This window comes from Lontra canadensis, unplaced genomic scaffold, assembly GCF_010015895.1.
Source record: "Lontra canadensis isolate GAN:19392208 unplaced genomic scaffold, GSC_riverotter_1.0 scaffold129, whole genome shotgun sequence".
Taxonomy (NCBI): Eukaryota; Metazoa; Chordata; class Mammalia; order Carnivora; family Mustelidae; genus Lontra; species Lontra canadensis.
Window position 1 is genome coordinate 574,927 of NW_022631123.1, and position 26,612 is coordinate 601,538.

A 26,612-nucleotide genomic window follows, 5' to 3' on the forward strand; every position below is an offset into this window, starting at 1 on the left:
CCCGGCCACTAATCTGTATGTCACCTCTGAAGGACCCAGGATTTAATTGATCCGTGACAACTTCAAGGCAGCCACAGCCCTCACTGAATGATTAACGAATATTAAGGGGGTTGGAGGCATGAACGACACTGACAGTCAGGGGTTCCTCTTCCTGGGACCCCACCATTAGGCATCTCAACAGAACTTGATTCTTACAAGTGCTTTAAACTTGTCTCTTGTCATTTATTTGAAGGTGGCTGGAAGCCTCATGGAAGGCTGAACCATATAAAATTGCCAATAGTCACGAGTTTTTCACTTTTAAAGATGGCATTTTCAATATGTTTTAACTTACTATTAGCTACGATCAGAGAAATAGAAGATGGAAGCCTAGATAGGCAAAATGAATTCTGAGTTCCTGTCCAGAATCTTTGTCCTTACAAAGTATGAGTTAGGAAAATCACTCATTTATTCATAAACAAAACCTTTGTTGCATGTTCCTTCCTGTATTGATTATTGAAGCAAGGATGCCAAGGGCTGGGTATATACTGGCACCACTTAATTACCCAGTAGGTAAATTACACCAGCATGTAAGACCCCACAAAATAGGGCATTATATTTTCTGTCATCTAGTTTAAAATCATTCTAGCACAGAGAGTGTAATGCGTAAGTGTGTGTTTAGTTAAACTTACCTCCGAGGGCAGCTTGCTAATACTGGAAGTACCTTGATCAGAAATCTACACTCCAGGGGAGGTTAGTTGGCATTTACAAGAGTCTAATCAGGTGGCTACTGTAAATGCTAAAGCCTCAGCCATCTCAGTGAGCACTAGAAGGTTTATTAATTAGCCCAAGGGATGCTAGCAAAAATTTTACAGCAGTGAAATAAGTACTATTCAAGATGAGTTTATTGCCTGGGAATATGGTACAGACACTACCATGCTTGCATGAACACAGAGAATCTAGGGTGCTCTTCAGGGTGCCTGAGTGGCTCAGTCGTTAAGCGTGTGTCTTCAGCTCAGGTCATCATTCCAAGGTCCTGGGATTGAGCCCTGCATTGAGCTCCCTGCTTGGTGGAGAACATGCTTCTCTCTCTTCCTCTGCCTGCTGCTCTGCCTATTTGTGTTCTCTGTCTCTCTGTCAAACAAATAAATAAAATCTTAAAAAAAAAAAAAAAGGAATCTGGGGTGCTCTTGACCTGGTGCTCTGATCCCCATCAGGGGTTTGGCTGAATCCTGTTACAAAGGTAGAGTTGCATTTGCCTTGAGGGCCGCTTTCATGAAATGTGCTTGTTGCAGTCCTCATAAGGATGGAGAAAGGGGAAATTCATGGACATTTAATGCTGGATATATAGTTATGCAGGATTGGGTTTACTTTCAGAAAAAAAAAAATACTCTGACTGATGGCAATATAGAAGATGCCTGGAGGTATTCAGAGAGTGAAGAGACAGATCAGTTAGAAGGGTCATGGTAGATACATAATGATGAAGGCCTGAACTCAGGTTGTGGTCAAATGGGTAGATGGATTAGAGAGGGTAGATTTGAAAGCTCCAGAAGAGAAAAATAAGTGGTTGATGAATAATTGGATATGGGGAGAGGGCAAGTGCATGAAGAGGGAGTCATAAAGACACCATTTAAGGTATCTGATTTGCATGATGCCATTTACTAAAAAAGAGGACCAAAGGCAAGGAAGAGGCTGAGGGCCAGTAGAGAATAAGCTTCTTTTGACTGAGATAAATGTGCGATGCCTATAGGACATGCAGGTGGAGTAGTCCAGGAGGTAGACATGTAGTATGTACACACACACACATACACATATATACATTTATTGCCTGGGACCCAGGAAGGAGACCTGGGTTGAAGATGGATATTTACTGCATTCCACAAACATCTAATAACCATCTTCTATGCTCCAGACCAAGACTGGTGTGATCCTTGCCTTTATTACGATTGCAGTAGTTGACAGACGCAGTATAGGCACATTATAAGAGTGTCTTAAGAGTAACGTCACCCAAGTTAGAAGTGCAGAAATAGGATCTCATGAATGATCAGCATTCAGTATGCAGGAGGAAAAAGAATGATGAAGGATATGAAAGATATCCTATGAATGAAAATGGGAAGGAGGATTGGGCAAATAGGAGGAAAACAAGAAAAAAAAATGATACCAAGGAGGTCAAAGGATACAAAAGTCTCAAGGAGGGAATGGTGAGTGGTTCTAAATATTGGAGAGATTAAATAAATAAGGAACAGAACGTCCATTCAATGTGACTTTTGGGAAGTACATGACTAAGACCATTTTACTGTAGTGGAGGGAACAGTGGGTTGAAGGCTGAACACTGGAAAGAGAATGAGAAATGATAGGCTGGATGTGAATCTTTATAAAGCTTGGCCATAGGACACTAGAAATTATGGGGTGGGGAGCTTTGGAGAGAGGGTTGGCCAGAGGTCGGCTTCCTGCTCTATATGATGTAGGGTCAGAACTCATAAAAGTGACTTGCACATAATTGAAGTAAGCATATAATAATCCAAACAGTGGAATGTTAAAATAGTAAAGGAGACAAAATAAGTCATTAATTTCAAACTGTTCATTTTAAAGAAACAAGTGTCCTGGCAGCCACATATTTTAGAATGCAACCAGAGAAGTGGTGGCTTCTTTAAGGCAGAAATGTTGTGTCAGCATCAAGCAGACAGGTGTCCCTTGAACACCTTTGCTGACGTGGGGGGGAAGAGGTGCCATGGTCAGGGAGTCCCTCTCACGCCCACTAGAGCTCTGACAGGACTCTTTATATGGGACATAGTTCCAGGAATGATGTTCCCTTACAAGTGAGTCAGCATTTCTGGGACTGTCACCATTTTACTGGAAGCAAGTACCACCTTATCTTCCTGGGCAATTACTTTCAAGAAATATGATGAGAACAAATTTCAAAGCCTTGACCTCTCCAAATATACTCTTCATTTTTTTCAAATTCTCTGTAGAGTTGTTCACAGCTAAGAATTGTTTTGTTAGAAAGTACATATGGAGACTGCCGGCAATTAGAAGCAGCCAAATCTAGCCCCAGGATCAAAGGTGAGACACTACCTAGTAATCTGGAGCCAAAAATATGGCTTTGAGGTCAGATGAGCTTGGGCTTAAGTCCCAACTCTGTAATTTATGAGCAGTGTGACCAGGGGCAAGTCACTTAGCCTCTCTGAAACTTAGTTTCCTCAGCGGTATAATCAAGGATAATAAAAACAACTTTACAGGAATTTTGCAAAATAGTGTACATGAAGTTTTTTGGAAGAAGAAGTTTGCTCAATAGTCTCGCTCTCTATATATCTATGTATAGCTATAGATAGGTATATTTGGTGTAGGAGTCTGTTGGGTTAAATTTGAACAACATTTGTTCAGCATCTATGATAAGCAAAGTACTTTGTCTATATGCACTGCAGGAAGGTAAGGAGTAGCCACTATAAAAGATGGTCAATGGCTCTTTTTTGTTCTACTTACACCAATGGGTGAAGAAAGAATGGAGGGAAATTGATGTGGGGAGGATTTAGATGAAAGTACAGCAGAATATAATTCCAAACTGCATTGAAATGCAATCAAGCCATTATGAAGAGAGTTGTCAGAAACCTTTAGTGGAGATTTAGAAGGGTAGTAATTGTTACCTTGAGATGAGTTAAGTGCTAGAAAACAATGATGTCACTTCCACGAATTAATGCTGGCTGTATTATTTTATACTCTCGGGGATGCTTGGGCCACTTCCATATTTTGAGATACCCAGTCTATTCACACATGGAGAAATGCTAAAACAGGGTTAAAAACTGGCATATTAAAAAATATATGTGTATCTATCTATGACCAAATAATTCTTGAAACACAAAAATAGAGTGCAATGTAAGTAGGTTTTTCACAAGAAAGTCATGAGATTTATAAAAACTTATTTCAAAGGCTACTAGAGACACTATGAAGACCTTCTTCTTTCTTTCTTGCTAGTATATCATTGGAAGAGATCACAGCCTACCTTTGACTGAATGGAGGGTACTGGCCTTTGTGCCTATGAGGTCTAGACCATTGCCTTTTGTCCTAAACCCTTGGTGATGGATTCTGACCAGTACATATGCCAGCTCAATCCCGGCATAACACAGATGCTCAAGAAAAGTTTGTTCAGGTAATGAGTGAATCACTGTGCACTGCTTATCACCTAGAAAGCTTGCTGAAGATCTTTAAAACTGGTGTATTGGGTAATAGCTTGACATTCCACTCATTTTATAAAGGGAAAACACATTACCTTTTCTGGGCTTCTGCCTGCTTTTTATGGGTGACTGCCTTTTAATCAGAAAGTGCTCAGTGCAAAGCAGAAGAAGGGAAGTGCAAGATGGTGAGGGATGCGGACAAAAGGAGCTTTTTTCGTTTGCTTGGGTTTTTACTGTTGAGAGCACTTAAAGATTTTGGAATTTTACAGAGCAATAAAGCACAAATGACCCAGCATCAACCTTGTAGTATGCTAATAGGAGAAGTCAATTCCATCAGCAGCAGCATCTAGGCATTCCTAATTTCCCTAGAAATTAAGAGAAACCCATCTGTTTTTAAATGCAAGGCTTCTTTCTAATCTTGAATCCCCATTCTTAATAATTCAAAGTTGTGCTAACTCCAGAGACACGGTTGCTATCTTTAGACTTCCAGTATCTAGGATAGGCGATGCCAACTGACCTCATGTGAGATGCTTGCTGTCATTGCTAGACCTCCTTCTCATCTCAGTGTGATTCACTTCTGACACAGAGGAAGCAGACTAAAGTGTTTAAATCCCCCTTAAACTGATGCAGCTTAGCAGGCTCAGCTTTGAAGTCCTCTGAGTCCCAAGGGCCTGGTTTTCCCATTCTAGATGGGGTGATGCTTCTGCTCATTCATCCCAAAGCAGGCAATTAATTCTTGCTGGCATACTGGAGAGAAGGTGAAGGCAGGCTCCTTTAATTTTGAGTTTTTAAAAGATTCCAGTCTCCTTTGCCCATGGTTTGCTTAAGTATTCCTGGGCATAAGAGGCAAGAAGAACAGTGGTACTACTCTTAGTACTAGGAGTAAACTTATTATAATTTTGGATTTAGAAGCTACCCATCCACAAAAACCTGTGGATTTTAAAAAGCATGGCTAATCAACACATCACGCTCCCTAAAAGAGAAAGAAGGAAGCCAACAAATTTCATTGAGGACATTCAAAGTTGTGAACAGTTACTGAATGTTTAGTATGTGTTTGTGTCTATATTAGGCATTTTGGCTGGAGGAATATAAAGATGATTCTAAATTTTGATCTCTGTTCTTAAGTTCAAAATCTATAAGTGGAGGCAAATTTGTAGCAAATGATGGAGCACTGTGGGTCTCAGTGCCAAATCCTCATGTCCTGTCATCTTGCTGTTTCAACCCTCCCTCCCTCCCTCTACTTCTTTCCTCCATCCCATCCCTCAGCCACCATTTCCTGACTATGTTGTTTTAGGCCCAAGACTAGGTGTTGGGGTTTGCAGTCTCAGGAGTTCCCCTGGTCCCCCTCTGCCCTGCACACAGAGGGCAGGAAGAGATTGAAGAAAGAGGCAGACCACTCCAGATTGGTAGGTGACAGGTTTAAGAAACAAGGGAACTTACCTACATTGGGGGCTTGTCTTGGGCTGCTGTTGACTGAGAAGACCTCTGCACCCGCTTGCTGGCATCTTACAAGAACCAAATCCATGAGGAACAGCTGCCATCAAAGGACTGTCAGTACACCATGAGTGATAAGTCTGATGTAGGAGGTCATTGCATTCGAATTACCAGTGGGCTCCCTTGAATCTATTTAATATGGAAGTGTATTAAAGACCCAAGGATAAAGTGGGGGAAGACATATTTTGTCTCAAAACCAACAATAATGTCTTCTTAATATCTTTGTGTGAGGTAGAAAAAGGTAGCCCTTCCTTGAGACACCTTACTGGTACTTGTCCGGAAATCTTCATAACAAATGTACATGTATGATAAACAAGATATGAATGTTGTCCCTTAGGTACTGCAGTGCATAGTCCACATAACCATTGTTGTGGTCCTATCATAATTATCCAAAGGGTGTAAAAAATATGACGACAAAGAAGTGATCAGGGAGTGGCACACATTTAGGCAAATTAAAAATGGATTCTAATCCAGAATCAGTAATAAGATGTAACATGTATCTAATCTCCTTCATGTTCTTAAATGGCAGGGAAAGTTAAAATCTAATCAACCTTTAATGTACTAATCTGAAGATTATTATGTCAATTTTAAGTGAATCAAAATGAAACAGAGAGAGCAAATGCCTGGTCCGAAGCTGCTGAGTGAGTGGCACAGGTAAGATTTCAATGGGACTTTGTTTTTTTGTTGGAAAGACTTATTTTTGCTTGTTCCCCCCACCCCAGTCATCCAGATGAGGCTTAAAGCACAGCTTTAAGATACAAGTGGAAAGTGGCAAAGGCTGAGCATATAAATAGATTTGAAGAAGGTTTAGATAATTCATAGATGACAGACCCATAATGGTAACCAAGGAGATAAGAAAGCCTGAGGGGCATCCCTAACTTCTGTACATAGTAGCTGCACCAAGGATGGCTCTTGATGGGACTACTGACGGAGCTGGAAAACTAGGTCAGGGGCTAGGGTATCTGTTTCCTATTATCATGGGCTACTCTAAAGATTTAATGAATGGTCTCCTTGCCTCTCTCCTTCCCTCCTTTCTTTCTTCTTTTCATTACCAATTTTTAAATCACCTGCAGACACAGGCTGTCGCTGCAAAAAAACAGAGCTGGGGCTGTATTTCCAAGTGCCTCACGACCACAGAGTGTTCAACGGAAAGCTCTCTTTCTGTCTGTTTCTCAGAACTTCTATAATGATCCTTGCTCTTCTAGTTGGGGTCTGTTACTGGGTAGCAAAAGTAGAAAAAGTAGGCCTACTGAAATCCCACTTTTAATTTCAGCTTCCAAATTTTTTCTTACCTCATTGATTGATTGTTCTATTGATTGAGTCATTTATTCACCAGGAGTGGCAAATAGTTTTGTATGTAAAATATTTCACTGAGGTCCATAGAGAAAGATTCATCCTGGTTTCCAGTCTAAAAGAGTCATATACAGATAATGGTGATGATTACAGGCTAATACAAACAACAACAGCATATTCTGAGGACCTACCATGTGCCAGGCACTGAGCTAACCCCATTACATCCTAAGATTCCGTGAAACAGTTATTACTGTCTGCATTTTATAGATCCAGAAACTGGAGCAGAAGGGGGTGTGTGTGTAACTTTCTCAATCCAAAGCTAGTGAAGAAAGGGATGAGACATACAAATTATAAATCAAGGAAGAAAGTAAAGGGGACTCCAAGACAGGAGGGAGCATACTTTGAATTAGAGGTACACAGCCAAAACAGATGCTCTCAGGCCTCAAAGTGATGTCTGAACTGGGTCTTGAGGATGAGCAGGGCCTGATATGATTGCATCTCTCCTTTAGATATTAATTTGGCAATGGTGTGGTTGGTTATAGAGATTGGGAAATGTGGATTATGGAGATAGAGTACTCAGTTAGGAAGCTACTGCAATGGTCCAGGTAGGGGTTCACAAAGGCTTGACTCACGATGTAGAAGTGGTAGTGAAAGGTGTGCGTGGAGGAAAGAGCTTCTTGCTTCTCTGGATGGGAGCCAAGGTAAGAACATTGATAGTAACGGAGCCAGTGGGGAGCCCCTCCCATAGGCATAAAGAGCTGATGAATTCTGCTGCATTGCACCTAGGCACCATGGAGGCTGAGGTTGGGCTCATAAAGGGGAATGCCAAAACTCAGTCTGGGGAACAAGTCAGTTGGATTTGGGCCAAATTAATATCAAGCTGTCGAAGCTGAGGCTTCCATCGCTCCCTTGGCGAATAATATTTGGTTGAGGCAGCAGCCAAGAGGAGTTCCCATTTGGAAGATTTGGTATTTCTCTGGTTCCTTTTTTGGAAAAAATTAAAATACAGGCCCCATTTTTTTAGTGGTTCATAAAAAGTTGCAAAAGGGAAAACATTATTGAGCAATAAAAGGTGTGTTTATGTGTATTCATAAGAAGTGGGCTAGAGGCCAACTCCCATAAAAGTGTTTGACTCGTACCTTGGTACTGAGCAATTACAGGAACCCCGGAGGCTCCTATTTCACTCGTTGCATGTAATAGAGGCAGTCTCCGCAGCCCTCCCAGGCTAATCAGCTCGATAAAGACTGAACTGGGGAGCCTGTCCCTTTAAGTGTTTGACCATAAGCAAAATTGTGATATTAGCAAAGATGGCCTTTGGAGCCCAGTTCTCTTGATTTTCCTCCCGGCTTGGCAGACACCTGTGTCTCCAAGCATCACCTTGCATTTCCAGCTAGTATTGGTTCTGAGCCTGTCTCAGTTGGCAACGTCCACGGCTTATCAGGTTTGGGGACACCACTTTCTGTGACATTTTTGTTGACCTGGCACCATAGCGAGTGGTTTTCTGTCATGAAAACTAGACCCCTGATTGCCGCAGGTATAAGATTTTCTTACAGAGGGGTGCCTGCGTGGCTCAGGCAGTTGAATATCTATCTGACTCTTGATTTTGGCTCAGGTCATGATCTTAAGGTTGTGAGATTGAGTCCCCGTTCTGGCTCTGCACTCAGAGTGGAGCCTGCTTGGGATTCTCTCTCCCTCTTCCCCCTCTTCCCCTTCTTTCCCTCTTCCCCTTCCATGTGCACTCTTTAAAAAAAAAAAAAAAAAAGAAGAAAAAGAAAAAAAAAGATTTCCTTACATAAACCACAGACAGTGCCCTATTCAACTGGCTGAGGTATTACTTTCCCAGTTCTCAAGGCCCAGTGGGAAGTAGGAGGGACATTTTTGGGAAAGTAAACTGGGTGACATTATCCTTCTCCATGAAATTAGACCCCCTTCCTTATTAAACATCCTTAATATTTCCTCATTGAACTTTTTTTCCTTTTCCATAAATCTTGGATAGTTGAGTCTGTTAGTTTCTTACTAATTCTGTAACAAATTTTTATCAACTTGTTGACTTAAAACAACACAAATTTATTACCTTACCTTTGGGGAAGGCAGAACTGAGCTAAAAGTGAGGAATTGGCTGAGCGGCCTTCTTTTCTGGAAGCCCTGGGGATTATCTGTTTTCTGGGTTTTTCCAGGTTGCAGAGGTTGCCCACATGGTTGGCTTGAGTCCCCTTCCATCCTCAAAGTCAGTGATGGCTAGCAGAGTCTTTCTTACATGGCCTTACTCTGACACTGGTCCTTCTACTTCCTGCATCCACTGTCAAGGACTTTGTGTTTATGTTGGGTCTAACCACATAATCCAGGGAAACCTTCCTACTTTATGGTCTGCTGATTAGCAACCTTAATTCCTTCTGCAACTTTAATTCCCTCTTGCTATGTCAAATAAACACTCACGGCTTCTGGGGATTAGAACTTGGACATCTTTGGAGTGCCATCATTCTGACTACTGCAGTAAGGAAGGATGAAACAATCTGATCCTTCTCTTTGTGTTCGGGTTACTCTCCAAACTTTTAATAATTCTTAAGTGTATTCAAACTAGCTCACAGGCTTCAAACGTAGCAGACCAAACAAAAAACAAAACAAAACAGAAGTCAAATGATTTCAGGGTGCACGGTCCTGTGTTTGGAGCTATTGAAGTACAGGGGAGAGCAGGTGTGATTATATTGCCTTTAGGGAATTTTTACAAGCTTTTTGAGTGGGTGAGACAGACACACACAGACAACAGAGCAGAGCAGGATTTGATAGATGCCATGGACTTGTTCAGCCAGTTGGTGCTACAAGAGTTCAGAAGAGGGAGTGATGCTCTGAATCCCACTGACCGAATATTTTCCCTATGGACCTCTAGTCACTCCTTCTCGTGAAGCATCTCAATAAGGTTTCATGGGAGCAAAATGTTCTCTATTATTTTTTATTACCACAGGTATCCTCCAGCAGCGAGGAGAAGGGGAGAAGGAGGGAGAGGGTAACCAATGCCAGGGATCTGGGCAAGTTGGCCCCAGACATCTATAACTTACATGATCCTCCTTTATACTACATGATACTGGAGAGATTTCTTCCCTTCCCTTCTAAAGCAGCCAGTTCCTTCAGACTGATAACAAGGTCGGCAGAAATCTGGAAGCAAGAGAGCAGCTCCTTGGCACAGCAACTGTGGTTAATAAGGAGACAGCCACTGCGTGAAGGGTTGGGAAGGAAAGGTGGAGGATTAATTAGAAACCTGAAAGCATTTTCAAATGTAGCCAAGGAAGAAGTCAACAGAAGCCATAAATAATTTCAACCACAAATTTTGGGGGTCTTTTCAGCTGCCTTCCTCCTTGAGCATCTCCTGGGACTTGATAGATTTAGTGAGGAGCAATTTGAAGGGGGTTGAATGAATGTTAAGTGTCTTTGGGGAAAGCTCATGTAACCACTTGAAAATGAGGCCTTTGGGGTGGGTGCCTGGGTGGCTCAGTTGGTTAAGCGTCTGCCTTTGGCTCAGGTCATGATCCTGAGGCTCTGGTATCCAGTCCCACATCAGGCTCTCCGCTCAGCAGGGAGCCTGCTTCTCCCTCTCCTGCTTCCCCTGCTTGTGCTCTCTCTCTCTGTCAAATAAATAAACGAAATCTTAAAAAAAAAAAAAGAAGTCTTTGGGGGCTAGCTTCTGTCCCTTCTTTATTTGTAGAACAACATACCTAGTCGTACTATAAATGTGTTAAGATGGCTGCTGAGCTGTACTGATGTGGCAGTGGGAACAAGACACCCCTTGCTTCCTCCCTGCCCTCCGTGGTCAGTTTCCTGCAGCAAGGCCTTCCATGGCAGGATACAGGCACACCTTCTGTCTTTCTGATGCAGGAGCTCCTTCCTTCATCTACCCAAAGGGGCCTGCCTCTGGAAAGGAAAGTCTGGAAGCATACAGACATTTCAACCCTCCTAATATACAACAAATGGTTGAACACACCTAGTTTTAGTCCAACATTAACAACATTCCACAAGTCTCATGTTAATATGTGAAGATGAAATACTGTCTGAAAGGGAATTCTTTTTCATCCAGAGTGCTTGGCTCCGAGAATTTGTAAGAATTGGTAAGTAAACCTGCCAAAGGATGAAAAGCAGCCTTGGAGGCCTGACCTCCAGGCACTGTTGAGGGGAGTTGATAAGAAGAAAGCAAGCAGGAGAGGGCCTCTCCCACTGCCACCATCCAGCTTCGAAAAGAACAGCGAAGGCCGAAGGCTGCCAGCTGATTAATACATGGGGTCCTGAGGGAGAGCCTGGGTTTAGGTCTGTGGGAAATACAGAGTGAGCAGCAGGCCAGGTCACTGTCCTTTTGGCTTCCTCTGAATCTTTCATGACAGCTTCCTATGCTAGGGCCGTGGTGATACTTGAAGGCAAAAATTTATTTCTTTCATTATCCAGAGCACCAGTAAACTGTATTTAGGGAGTCAGATGCATTACTTCAACCACGGCTGGGCAATGATTTCCTTTTCCACACCTAGAAATGTTGCCCATTATAAGGGCTGTCAGTCAAAGACGAATTAGAGAGTATGACTTGTCATAGAAAAGGAGGCCTGTAATCACAGACCTGCCCAGAGGGGAGGAAATTTAAAGGTTACCACTCTCCTGTTCAAAGAACATACTTTTTCCACATCCTGGACAGATCAAGACTTACTTGAATACTTTCTATAATGGGAATCTCACAACTTCATTAGCAGATCAGGGGTCAGCAAACTCTTTCTCTACAGGGCCAGATGGTAAATATTTGAGGCTTTGCAGGCCTTAGGGTTTTCTGATAACTACTCACTTCTGCTGCTGGGTGTGAAAGCAGCTACGGACAATGTGTAAACAAGTGGGTGTGGCTGTGTTACAAGAAAACTTTATTTGCAAACATGGGCATGGGCTGGATTCAGCCCACTGGCATAATTTGCTTAGGCAGAGATGGGCCCTTCTTTTGTGGGATGGCCCTGAATGTTAGAAAATTCTACTTTGAGCCCAAATTTATGTCTCTTTCTCTCTCTCTCTGTCTTTTAAAGATTTATTTATTTATTTTAGAGAATGAGAGAGAGACAGACAGAGAGAGAGGGTGGGAGGAGGGGCAGCTGGGAGAAGGAGATGGAGAGAATCCTTAAGCAAACTCTGTGCTGAGCACAGAGCTCATCTCGGGGCTCAATCCCAGGACCCTGAGATCATGACCTGAGCTGAAATTAAGAGTCAGCCGCTTGACTGACTGAGCCACCCAGGCATCCCAAATCTGCCTCTCTTTAAATCAGTTATAACCTTTTATATCTTTACCATGCATTACTTTCGATAAAAAAATATTTGGCCCCAACTCTGCCTTTTTGTGGAAATTATTCATAACATAAATTCTTCAACCCAAATCATTTTGTTCTAACTAACTGATTGTTTCATTATTTATTCATTTATAATCACTTAGCACTTGAGTAGGGGATATAGAGATAAAAGAAAATCTTTGCCCACTAGTAGTTAACCATCTTGTGGGTAAGCAAGTAAATGGAAGAAAAAGCTGTGGTGGAGATACTCACTGGGGTCCGAGAGAGGACCTACAAGTACCACCCAGAGCAGGGAGAGTGGGAGGATGCGAGAGGATTCCCCAAGGACATTGTGCTTGAGCTGAGTTTTAAGGAGCTGGTTAGGTAGAAATTAGCATCGCATTCTGGGAATCGCAGGAACTCGGGTGGGCAAATGGGAGAGACACAGCTCTGTATTTCAGGAAGGGTGTGTGATTTGCCACAACTGGAGTGCAGCTTGCTTGCACATGTGAGTGTCAGAGTGAGGATGTAGGAGGAGAAACAAGCTTGCCTACCACCTTAGAGTCAAAGGGAGTCAACCAAGGTAAGTGTAATTCTGCTACTATTGCCAAAAATATTTTAGTATAGAGTTCTCCGATTTGGTATCAGATGTTCTATTTTATAAGCAAGACATGTTGACCTCAAGCCCCCAGTCTTTGGTTTGAAAATATTTTAAGTAACTGACAGTACCTTATATTCACATCTGGCATATACATTTGTGGTGTAAATTGTTGGATTTTTAGTTTGGGACTGGAGCGTTAATAACAGACACCTACTGTCCCTATCTAAAAGCAAGTTGCAGGGATTTTCCTGGAAATTATTGGAACATTCTAGACCCCTACCGGAGGCTTGCAGGTTCTCTGGTTCCATGTCATGCCAGCTGCGCCTGGGTACGCGCAACCCAGGCACACAGATGTTTCTAACATATTCTCTGATATCCTCAGAACGCCCTTACCCCGCTGCTAAAGCTTTTACTTATTTTATTTATTGAAGTGCACAGACTGTTACATTAGTTTCAGGTGCACGACATAGTGATTCCACTTCTCTATACTGTACACTCTGCTCTCCACCAGTGTAGCTACCATCTGCTACTACACAAAACTCTTACAATACCATTGACTATATTCCCTATATTGTAGCTTTTATCCTTGTGACTTACTCGTTTCATAAATGGAAGCTTGTACCTCCCACTTCCTTTCCTCTATTTTGTCCACCCCCCCATCTTCCTCTCCTCTGGTAATCATCACTTTGTTCTCAGTATTTATGGGTCTATTTCTGCTTTTGCATTTATTTGTTTGTTCACTTGTTTTGTTTTGCTTTTGTTTTCTTAGATTCCACATATAAATGAAATCATATGGTATTTTCTTTTTCTGTCTGACTTATTTCACTTAGCATAATACCCTCTAGCTCCATTCACATCACTGTGAATGGCAAGATCTCATTCTTCTTTATGGCTGAGTAATATTCCATTGTATACATGCACTGCACCTTCTTTACCCATGCATCTGTCGATGGACATTTACGTTGTCTCCATATCTTGGCTATTGTAAATAATGCTTTACCTTTTTTTTCAAGGACTTTATTTATTTGAGAGACAGAGAGAGAGAGAGCGAGCATGAACAAGGGGAAGGGCAAGGGGAGAGGGAGAAACAGACTCCCTGCTGAGCAGGGAGCCTGATGTGCAGCTCGATCCCAGGTCCCTGAGATCATGACCTGAGCTGAAGGCAGATGCTTAACTGATTGAGCCACCCAGGTACCCTACTTTACTTTTGCTTTTGACTTTTGCAGAATAATGCCTTAGGTCTTTGCACATATTTCTTTTTCTTTTAAGGTATGTTTTCCCTTCCACTTTACAACTGTCTAACTAAACTTTCACTGGCCCCATCATGCTCTGAATGATTCCCCTAGCTCCCCTCTTTTCCTTGTTCACTCCTGACTTTCTTCTGAGCTCCTAAGACTTCCTGTGACACACAGTCAGAGATTCAAGGCATGGCACCCTCATTGGGTACTTATTTCTTCTCAACAAGACTCTGATAGCACAGACCAAGACCCATTTCCTTTGTTGTTCCCACATGAAGCACATAACTTGACATATAATAATAGTTGCTGAACCATTGTTTGGTAAGTGAGTAAGTGAATTAATGGAAAACCGAGAATATTTACCACTTGTCCTTAGCTAGAATTTTGATTAACCCTGGCTAGTCCTTTGATTATTTGGGGATTACAAACCAATACAGAGTGGTACAGGGAAGAGAGGACCACAGATAGCTTCTCAGGTATAGATCCATGCCTTTTGAGACCAGAGCCACCAGAACCCCATGACTACTTGGCACTTGTAGTGGGGCAAGTCCAAACTGAAATGTGCTGTCAGTGGAAAATACACATGGGATGTCAAAGACTTTATATATATAAATAAATATATATATAATAAGGTAAAATATCTTGCTACTACTTAACAACATTGATTATATTTTGGGTAGATGAGATTAAATAAAATACGTAATTAAAGTGAATTTCACTCTTTAAAGCTTTTTAAATGTAGTGACAAAATTTTTTAAAATTGCATATGTGGTTCACTTTTGTGCCTCACATTAAATTCTTCCTGGGCAGTCCCGGTCTGGAGAACAGATCTGCTCCGAGAGATAGTTGCTGTGCCCTTCCATCTTGGCAGCTCTTCAAGGTAATATTGTCCTGTTACCAGACCCCGCGTTTTCACTCCGTCTTTAGAAAATGTAGTCCCCAGGCCATTTCATTGCTGGGGCACTAACCAGCTCCTTGAGACGTTGTCTGTCCTGCAACCGCGTTAGATTGCTTCTTACAACCTGTGAGATCAAAGGAGATGGCAAAGAGCGCGGCACCTTTGTGGCCCTTGTAACAAAATCTTTTTCTTTGTTTATAACAGCAGAGAGGAACAGAAACCAAGTGCCGGATTATTTGTATTGGAGTTTGCCCATGTTATGTGATTTAGGGAAGGCGGAGAGGAAGCAATGGAGAGCGAATTTCCTTTACTGAATTATATTTTGCATAGGCCGGGGCTAACACTAACTCTCTTGACACACATTTTCTGCAGACCTTTGCTCTTTCCCCATCGAAGATGTCTTCAGAGCTGTCTGTTTGGAAACGTCCTGCTCATTCCTCAAATCCGATTCAAATAACATCTCTACCAAACCTGCCTGCTTGGGTTTCCCGATATAGATTTTTATTGGTACATGAATTATACCACTTAACAAACAAATAGTACTTATAATTTATCTGTCTAGATTTCTCTCCCCACTAGGGCAGAGAGCTCTCACCATTTTTGTATATCCCATGTGTGTTACCCTCTCACGTAGCCCTGTGCGTGAGAGATGTAGAGTAAGTGTTTGTGGAATAAATGAAAGGGTGAATGCATGAGTTAGTCTATTGTCTGAGATGGATACTGATTGGTAAAAGAAGTGGGTGACAAGGCTGGTTTTTTCAGACACCACTTGCCGAATCTACTTGCAAAGGAAGAGCAGAATGTACATTTCATTTCCATTTGTATAAGGACCACAATTAGAATAACAAACAAGAGGCTTTCTGTATCCAGCTGAAATTCCTGAGGCTGCCTAATCTGTCATAAAGCACTGTGTCAAAATGTCCTAATGAGCTCCTAGATGTGCCACACGTGGTATAACCTACCCTAGGCTTTGTGGCTTCCAAAGGGCAATTCCCTATAGGTCCCAAATGCTACCTGGGTATCAAGCCACGCAGGGGACAGTTGGAATATAAGCGATGAGGCTAGGAGTGCACTTCTGTAAGGTCGGGTCCAGCTGAGGGCCTTCTACTATGATCTTCTTCTTATGATCCACATATTTCCTAGGCTATAAAAGCCTGGGCAATCTGGCTGGGCTGTGAGTGACAAAAACTAACATAGAGAAGAAAAAGTTCATGTTCCCTTCTTAATTTAGAAATCACTGGATTTTCATGTCATCCTTGTATTTACCCAGTGGTAGGATTTGAATGACACCCGAAAAATGTCACATAACCCATGGCTTCCTTTTTCATTTTTCTTGCATGAGTGCAGTGAGAGTTTTCCAGACGGCTACATGGATAGCACGATAAGACGGGCAGGTGAATCTTGCTGTCGCCCTACTCTGGGCCATAAGAGCTGATAGCCAGGCCAGAGCCCAGAGGTGCCCACCCATTTCTAAGGGTTTTGCATTTGTTTCTTTGCGTATGAGCTTCTGTTACCCTCACGCCACGTTTGTGGATGGTGGATTCCAGACTAATAGAAAATTTTCGTTGTGATAGAAGTTCTTATCAATTTTATGCATGTTCCTCTAATACCAAGAAAAACAGATGGAGCTGAAAAAGTCCCTACTAAGGAATAAAGGACATCCGGCTGCAGCGGGGCAATGTAGCGAAGGGAGGCATAGAAATTTCCCCAAGGTTTATTGATGTATAAACTACACAGGCCCAGAAAGCATTAGGAGAAGAATGTCATTTTAAAACAATTCAGGAAGAGCCTTGTTTTGTGCCATTTCTTATGATTACAGCCTGGGAACCTGGAACAAGATATCAGAATTTAATACTTGAGCTAGTTTATGAAAAGCACTAAGCAGCAGGCTTCTTGCTTTAACCTTTTTAATATTCTGGAATTAATTGTCCAGGCCATCTCACCTTTCCAGGTTAATGAGGTAGCTAACAGGCCACAATAGAAAATGACTGCCCAATCAAATTATGACAATGAAAAAAAAAAAAAAAAGAAAGAAAGAAAAGAAAAAAAAAAACCCAAAGGGGAAGGTCTGAAGTTAGAGGCTTTTATTGTCTTTCAAAGAATGTACAGCAGCATTACCATTCTGTTGTCTGTTTGTGATGGATTGCAAAAAGAATCAGAAAAGGCACAACATGAATCTGCTCTCAGGACAATGATTGTAATCAAAATAGGAAATGGTACAAATGCAAGCCATTCTCCTTGCAGTTTAAAGATTATAAATCCCTTATTCATCTGTTATGATCCAGGGCCTACTTGTGATTTTTATAGTTCTTAACACGCGCAGAATTTTAAAACTGTAATGTACAGGGGCTACAGCTGTTCTCCTTCCGCTGTGCATGTTTAATCCCCGCTTGGAGCCTGGTCCCCTTGTCTCCCCTCCCTCAGCCCATCTGTAGCCTGAGCCCGCTGCCAACGCCTCCACGCACGGGAGAAATTCAGCTCACCGCAGTCTTATCCTCCCCAGGTGATGAAAACACAGCACCTACTCTTCCAAGGGGCCCTGGAAAAAAGTAGGAGCATTTGCCAAAGGTTTTGCTCTTTTTTTTTTTTTTTTCCCCCTGGGAGGGGGGAAATGGAAACTTGTTATTTATGCAGTTTAAAAGGGAAGCGAGACAGGCAGAAGGTTTGGACCCAGGAGACCTGGAGTTTTGTCTACCATGTGCCTGTTTCCAGAAGGATGACATTCGTGCTCTTTGGTTTTCTCATCCCCCAAATAACAAAAATACATAACAGAAATACGTATTGCAAGGGGCCGTGTTGAAGATCAAAAGAGCTAGTGTGTGTGAAGTTGCTTTGGAAACTAGGACCAGCTTTTCCCATGTTGGGAAGCCAGTTCCGGGGGGTGTGTGTGTGTGTGTGTGTGTGTGTGCACGTGTGCGCGCGCGCCGGTGTGTTCTCACATGCTGGGATTCCCCACAACAAAAAATGCTCCAGAAATGGGCCAGATGTCCTACAATTTAACTCAAGTCTGACACTCTCTACCCAGAGATAACAGCAGATTCTCCAGGTTAAGGGCTCAGTACTCCAAGACTGCCCTCTCTCCTACCCTTCAGATGCCAGCCACAAGCTCAGGTTTGTTATTCGCACTTCTCACCAACTGACTATGAATCGTTGGTTCCCAGCACCCCCTCTTAGGTGTGTGATTAATTTGCTGGAGAGGCTAGAACACAGAACTCAAAGAAATATCCTACTTCCTAAATTACTGATTTATTATAAAAGGATATTAAGTCAGGAAAAGCCAGATAGAGGAGAGGCGTAGAGCAAGGTATGGCCAAAGGGTTCAGAGCTTCCATGCCTTTTTTAGGCACACCACTCGCCTCAAATCTCCCCATGTTTATCAACCTGGAAGTCTCTGAGTCCCGGCCTTTTGGATTTTTAGGAGGCTTTATTACATAGGCACGACTGATGCAAATCATTGGTGGTTGGCAACTGATCCAACCTTTACCATTTACCCCACCACATGGGTCAAGGGGTGGGACTGTGCATTCTAACCCTCAGATACCAGGGTTGGCTCCAGGGGCCCTCAGGCTCCGTCCTTAGGCACTTTGCAAAAGTCACCTCATTAACATAACAAGTGACAACTTTATCTCTCTTTTGGGTCAGTTAAGTACTGTGGGAGGAGGCAAATAAATAAGGAAAATGTTTATTTTAAATGACCAAATATATATTTCTTATAAATCACCTTACTGCAAATGTAAAATGTCATCAGTATTGGTATCTGACAGTGAGGTAAGAAAGCCTAATGGGAGATAATAGTCCTAGTGATTTGTGGCCCTGTAGATTTCTTAAGTACATTGAGTGTTTTGAGCTAGATCTTTCCTGCTTATAAAAGATGGTTAACAGTGAATGAAATCCCTTGGGAGACCCAGTTCTGGTACACTGGGGAAACACTAGTGTAAGAAAAGTTATTTCTTTAGCTGTGTCTGAGACTATGGAGGTGCTGCCCCCTCCGAGGTACTCAGCTAATACCCTGAAAGACTTTTTGTTTGTTGGGTCTTTTGCTACATTTTTTTATCTTTTATTTTTTTTCAAATTAAAATTCTTCTGAGAGGCACTCCTTGGGCAGCCTGGCATGCCCATGGCCCCTTGGTCTCCCGAAGCTGCCTCCCATAGCAGGGCCTCTCCCTGCTATGACAGCATCGCAGCACTGGCACTCTGGGCCATTGGTGGTGAGACCATTCTAAAAGGGTCTCCAATCCATTTTCCAGGAGTAAGGGAAGACAGAGTTGGGGCACACCTAGCAAATGGTGTGCAAATGATTATTTTAGTGATGTGTAGAAACAAAAATGGCAGCTTCACCAATTTGAGAATTTACCCACATGGATTGGCATTGTTGTACCTGCAGAGTTATGTGACGATTTGCAAGGCCAGGAAGTTGACAGTCTTTTGAATGCAGTAGAAGAAAGAATGAAAGAACTGGGAAAGGACCGTACTAGGGAGGTGTAGGGATTACCACCCGTAGTTTAAGGAGGGACTCGACAGGTATTGGCTCACTACTGATGGTCTCCTGACATCGATGAAGTGGTGTATGAAGTGGAGATGAAGACTCCCCTTATAAGAACATCAAAATTCTACACTCGAAGCAATTTGGAGATGTTCATCCAGCGGAGGGTGATTTGGGTACACATAGGCCATCCCGAGCAGTAGGAAAGACTACGTATGGTGGCTAAGATACACTGACTCCAGGTGGTGGAGGTAGGGGGCATATTATGTGAAATAGTCAAACCGAAACCAAAGATGGTCACTATGGTAGAGACTGACCAAATGGTGATTGACAGATGTAAGGAACACCTGTGAAAACCATGTAGCCACCCCTTAGACAATCTTAAGGGAGACTGCTCTCAGGTTTTAATAGAAGATTGTATTCTAGTACCAAAGAGGTACACCAAAGAAGGGAGAGAGTTTGATTATGTGGATTAATGATCTGACAGCCGTTCTGATCTCTGCATCTCCAGAAGATTTCATATGGTAGTTTCTCAGACAGACTCTTGACCTCTCCATGAAAGGACTGAAACAGTATGGGAAATATTTTCCAGAGGGTAACGGTGTCAATCTGACAGAAGCCCTGGCACTCTATGGAGAACAGCTTGGGTGCCTGTATTGTCCTGTGGAATTCTCAAAGGAAATAGTCTGAATTCCTTCATACCGGGAGTTGTGGATATTTTACACTATTTGGAAGAAAGCAAAGCCTTGAAGACCAATATCCGCTAATCATGTGTGCTGCAAACAGCCTCCCTGATCTTTGTATGCTGTACATGACATCCAAATGAGTCAGGCGATTCACTGTGAATTCTTTCAAGGTTTCTTTCTTTTTTAAAATTATTATATTCAATGAAGAAAAGGACAAATGGGAAATAAATATTTTGATGAACTAGGGTGTTATTATTTTTTTTTTTTGAAGGTCAGCTGAAGGATGATTGGGCTCCACAGTAAAGGCTGCTAAATGCACTGAATCCCTATAACGTGATTTTTCTTACTTTTTTTTATATGCAGGCTTTTTGTTTTGGTTTTGGTAGACTTCAAATTTGGTTTTTTGGAGGAAAGAACATCATTGTTTTGTTCTGAAGGGGAGTTCTTGATGCTATTTCTTCCCCAAAGATTGACTTAGATATTAAAATTTGGTGCCTATAAGAGAGATCTAAGAAAAAATGAGTAGCAATGCTTCAATTACAAATATAAATGAGAAAAAAATTAAAATTCTTCAGAGCTGATCAAGAGAAATATTCACATCCCCCAAATATTTATAAATACGGTGTATGAGCTTTTATGCTTATTGTCTCAACACTTGTCAATTTAAAATGTTTTCTATTCATCATCAATAGTCGTATTTTGAAAATGACATCATAGCCTGACTACTGATACATATTTACCAACGCACCCTTTCCCTATTCTTTGTGGAACCCGTTTACCTTGGGAGTGACCATCCTTTCCACTTTATTGTATTTTTGCCTACGGTGACTCTCATGGCATGTTTTCCACTCTGCAGTGTCACAATCCCCGTCTCTCAGTCAGACTGGCCTTCTTTCCTGCATGACCTTCCTGTACATGCCTTCCTGCATGACCTATGTGCTTTCATGACCCATGTAGACCTTCTTATCTCCCGTGCACTGCCGAGCAAGAGCCTAATACTCATAACAATGGCATCTTTGAGTTGGGTGCCCTGACACTTCCACATTTGGGGAGCACATTTATTTTGTGGCTATTTTGGTTTTGCATTTCCTGATTTTAATCATTTTTGATTTCTTTCATTCCTAATTTCTAGGGAGGGAGAAGAAGTGTTAAGCCTGCCTTTTACCAGGTGGTCTTGTGATTTTAAGGAATCTCCACACATTAAAATTCCATTTTTATGTAATATCATTTTAATAGAAATGCTCATTTTATGGAAGGAAAATGACAGATAAAAATTTGAATGCTTCTTAGGAGCCTCTTTTACCCTTTTTATTGCATTTTGATGTGGCTTAATTCATTAATAAAGGGGGATGAGTTGGAACTGTAGCGTGTTTTATTTCCTATCATTATTCAACAAAAGAGAATATTTTTTCAATAAAAATTTTAGAGCAAATTTCCAATTTTCTGAAAAATACATTTTTAAAAACAGAATGACCTTGGATTCAATTCAAAACGGGAATTTTACAGCCACTCTTGCAATTCATTTACTTCCATAACAGTGCCAGGGAGGTAAGATCTACTATTATTATTGCCACTTTGCAGATGGGGTGAGTGACAGTCACAGAAACAATGTGGGTTGTCCTCGATCACAGCACTGCAACTTCATCTCTAGGAACTAGGTTAAGAATCAATTGTGTTAAATTTTAAATTCAGTTGCTAAATAACCTCCCCCTGGTCTGTCCTTTTCTAGTCTCTAATTTTCTTCTTCTCTATAAGTTTTTTGGAGACATTCACGCTATCCTGGACACTTTAAAAAATACTACCTGCCCTAATTTTTGAAGATGATACCTTGCCCATGTCCAATGTTAAATTGAGGATAAAGAAAAGATGTCCTAGGGATGCCTGGTTGGCTCAGTGGGTTGTGTCTGCCTTCAGCTCAGATCATGATCCTGGGGGCCTGGGATTGAGTTCTGCATTGGGCTCTGTGCTCTGCAGGGAGTCTGCTTCTCCCTCTCCCTCTGCCTGCTGGTCCCCCTGTTTGTGCTCTCTTTCTCCTCTGTCAAATGAAAAAATAAAATCTTAAAAAATAATCCATTCTCATACGATCTGGTATGACCAGAGTTGTGCTAGCGGTATGTACCACTCTATAAATGCTGAGGAAGTGTGATAGAGTCTACCAGGGGTTGGAGGAGGGAGAAGTAAATGGATGAAGGTTTTAAAGTGTCAGTGACATTTGGGGCTGAGGATTTGAAGGCGGAGTAGAGAGAAGGGAAGGGCACAGGGAAGGCAGAGATGGCCAGGGTGCGGAGCCCATCATGTCCCAGATAGGGGGTGTCCCAGGGCAGGGCTGCTCAAGAACTGGGGCAGGCAATTAGGCAGGACACGTGTAATCCCTCCCTGTGCATTCCAAGTGGCCGGGGCTCATCTGTAGAAATGGGGAACTGCAGATGGTGTAGTAAGCAGTGCAGGCACTGTGGGATCCTGAGACAGTGCTCTGGTCATGACACGAAAGAGGGATTGGAGTGAGGACAAACTGGAAAGCAGGGCCCATCAGGAATTATGACAGAAAGAAGATAGAAAGGCAGAACGAAGACAGTGACCATGGGAACCAAGGGAGTGGAGTGGACAAATTTGAGATTTTGAGAGAAAATGGAAAAAAAAAAACCCCAAAAACCAAAAACCAAAAAACAACAACTCACCCCAAACACCTAGTTGTAAAGTTTAAAGGGGAAGGCATGTTTCCATCTCATAAAAATCTAGAATTCTGGTAAAAAACAAAATATTTAGTTTAAAGTTGTGATTACTTGGAATATAGTTCATTAAATTCCTTCCATGCTAAACATTTTTAGGAAAGGCAAATGACAAGAAATCAAATTGAAAATCAATTTTATCTTTAAGGAGGGAATTCTTACTTTATGTTCTGGGATCGTTTTAGATCAGTTCAATTTCTTACATCTTCTGGGTCACATTCCTGCCCCTTCCTCTCCTACCTTTACACCCACATTCTGCAGTGGCTCTCCTTCCTTCCTGCCACCATGCCTGTCCTTGGTTACCATCAGCTATAGCACTGCCTTAGGAGCCCCAAGGAAGAGTCTGGTCTGTGCCCCCCCCCCCTTCTGGCCATATGGCATTAACTCCTTCAGGCCAGGGACTCTTTTCCACTTTTCTAGCTCTCAGAGGGAGGGAGCTAAAATTTAAAGTCTTTACTATGTCGCTCCCTTAGTCACTAAAATACGTGATTGACTTAAGGCTCTCAATACGCATTTGAGGACTACTATCATTGTTTCCCAGGTTGGGAGACTGAGACCTGGATCACATGATGAGAAAGCTAATGCTTTTTATATTATTTCACATTACTATCTTAATGTCTATTCTATGTCCTGGCATATAGTGGATACTTTCAGTAGATGTTTAATTAGCGGTTAAACAGAGGTAGATTTTCTCATCAATAGGTAGCCCTCTGTCAAGCTTGCTAGCAGATAGGAATTCCCCTGTCCCTGGAGTATATAAATTGTATTGTGTTTCAGCTTTATTCTGGGTTAAATGCAGCATTGTATGTTAGTACAGGAATCTTGCTTTAATGCCACTTATGTGTTTATGGGATAATGTGCCTCAGGAGACCAACACTGGTTACAAATGTAACCAGTATGCCCTTGGCTTCTCCTGTGTTAATTACACATGTGTCACATTTACAATAAGATCACAGATCTCGTTGTTCTTTGAGTATCTATCTTTCTATTAGGAAGAAGTTCAGACTTTTCCTAGATCTTTTTCTCTGAGTAATCCCAGGAGCCCCTTTTGTGCAAGGTGGGTCCCTTCATAGTCACCATCTGTCATGAGCCAAGGCAAATTCTATAGTTCGATGGGTTAGAAAGGCTTTGCTAGGGGAACTTTAAGCAATGTTCAGCAAGATGTGGTGACATGACATGAATGGCAAGAATAGAAAGGTGTGCTGTGTGCAGTGCACTGTGCACATTCTAGGGTGAACATTCTAGAGCAGGACCTGTTTCTCGATCTCTCATCTTATAGGGCAAGTGTACGAGAGGAAAACTTTCTTCTTCTTCCCTTCTAAGTTCTTTGATTAGTCTAATAATTCAACAGACATAAAACGGATTAACCAGAGAAAAACAAATTTAATTTTATACCTACAGGAGCGCCAAAGAAGTGACCAATGCACTTTTATATCTGTTAGACAAAGAAACAATAAATTTGTGAAGAATTGAGGAAACAAAGGGAACCTGGGGTCCATGGTAACTTACCTAGGATAGAATGGCCAGTTCCTTGTCAGCTCCTCCTGCTGGTAAGAGGGGAGAGGTCTCAGTTGCAGATGACTTATCCAGGCTAGTGTTGATCAATAGAAATACATATATGTATAGAAACCATATATGCAAGTGTGAGTGTTTTACTAACTACAGTTGAAAAAGGAAATAAAAATGTGAAATCCATTTTAATAATATTTTATTTAAATTACTATACCCAAAATATTTCAACATGCAATCAACATAAAAGCTGTTATTGAGATATTTTGCATTTTTTTTTTATTACTAAGTCTTTAATGTCAATCAGGTGTGTATTTTAGACTTACAGAATTGCTCAATTTGGACACTAAACTTCTTTTGGAAATACTTTATCTGTATATAGATTTCATAAAATTTACAGTTAGAAAGTAGATTTTTAGGGAGCCTGGGTGGCTCAGTCGTTAAATGTCTGCCTTCGGCTCAGGTCTTGATCCTAGGGTCCTGGGATCAAGCCCCACATCAGGCTCCCTGCTCAGCGGGAAGCCTGCTTCTCCCTCGCCAACTTCCCTGCTTGTGTTCCCTCTCTCACTGTGTCTCTCTCTGTCAAATAAATAAATAAATAAAATCTTTAAGAAAAAAAAGGAAAGTAGATTTTAATCTCCAAATTGTTCCAAATAAATACTTTGAAGTTTTCCAATACCTAAATTAAGTACCAATTTTTAAATTCAACTTTAAAAAAATTTAAAAAATAAAGTTTAAATTAAAATTAGTTCTTCGTGCTAGGCACATTTCAGGGCCTTGATAGTCCTAATTGGCTAGTGGGTACAGTATTGGACAGAGAGCAAGCTCCTGGAGTCATTTTTGGGCAATCCCAGGTATGTATAATGTTAATATTATCTGGGAACCAGCAAATCTTAAAAACAGTAATATAATAAAACACAATGAAATGATATATTAAGTCCCAACTCTGGGTTTGAACCCTAGTTTTACTACTTCCTGTCTATAAGGAAGTTATTTCACTTTCTGGACCTCAGATTACTCATCTGTGGAAAGAGATAATATTTCTGGCCCGAGTTTTTAATGAGGACTAAATGGGACAATGCCTAGCTTACAGTGAGTTGTCAATAAAGGCAAGGTAATACTGTTTCAGAGTTTAAAAATACTTTCATAGTTCATTATTTCTTTTGCTCCTTTCTGAAATCTCATTAAGAATGGAAAAATTTATTATCTCCCTTTATAAAAGATCTAGAACAGGTCTTCAAAATCGAAGCCTCTTTTGTTTTCCATATTATGATTATTATCACTGTCAGTTGGCTTGAATCGAGTGGTCCCTATGAGAGGTACTGTTCTTTTTTTTAGATTTTTATTTTATTTTATTTATTTGACAGAGACCACGAGTAGGCAGAGAGGCAGGCAGAGACAGAGAGGAGGAAGCAGACTCCCCGCAGAGCAGAGAGCCCAATGTGGGGCTCGATTCCAGGACCCTGGGATCATGACCTGAGCTGAAGGCAGAGGCTTTAACCCACTGAGCTACTGAGGCGCCCCCAACAGGTACTGTTTCTTAGGGATGCACTTTTGATAGCCACAGTACACCAATTTTCCCCTTCTGGTTTTGAGGAAGTAGGGATTGACACAGCTATTCATATCTATAAACCTATTGTACAAGGCTTAGAGAAAAGGCAGACTTGTTATTGATATTAGGGATTCAGACTACCCATTTCTCATGAAATATTTGCCTTTCTACTTCCCTAAACACTTACTTAAAAAGAATGTTAAGGTGTTGATTATTCATGGCATATTTGTTTGGCACATTGCCTCAGATTGATAGATCACAATGAAAGAACATAAGCAATAGTTAATTTTCAAGTTTTCATGCCATGTATTAAAGATTGTGTGTCGACAGTGATTTTGAGCTCTAATTATCTCATGTAGTCTGAGTGTTTCTGGTTTGTTTTCATTGAGGCACAAGCAAAATATGCTTACGTTTATAAGTTTTGGGATACTCATTGGGTCAGTTTTCTGATTTTTCTCTTCCTCTGATGACCTGTCAAAAACTGGAGTCTGTCCCTATATTCCATTCCAGTCCATTCTGTCTTGACAATCTGCTGCTTGTCAAGGCTGTCCCATAGTCCTTTGTGTCCCTGTCTGGGAGCCCAGGCCACTTTTGAGTACATTAGGCAACTTGTGAAATATCTGATTGAACTTGGGTTCCATCATGCCATCTCAATGAATCAAGCCACTGTAAATTAAAGCTTTGTTCTACCAGTGGTAT

At 41.5% G+C, this 26,612-nt stretch overlaps 1 pseudogene; it reads left to right on the forward strand.

Annotated features, from left to right (window-relative positions):
• Positions 1-19,385: 19,385 nt before the first annotated feature.
• Positions 19,386-20,187, forward strand: LOC116857921 (annotated as a pseudogene).
• Positions 20,188-26,612: the final 6,425 nt, after the last annotated feature.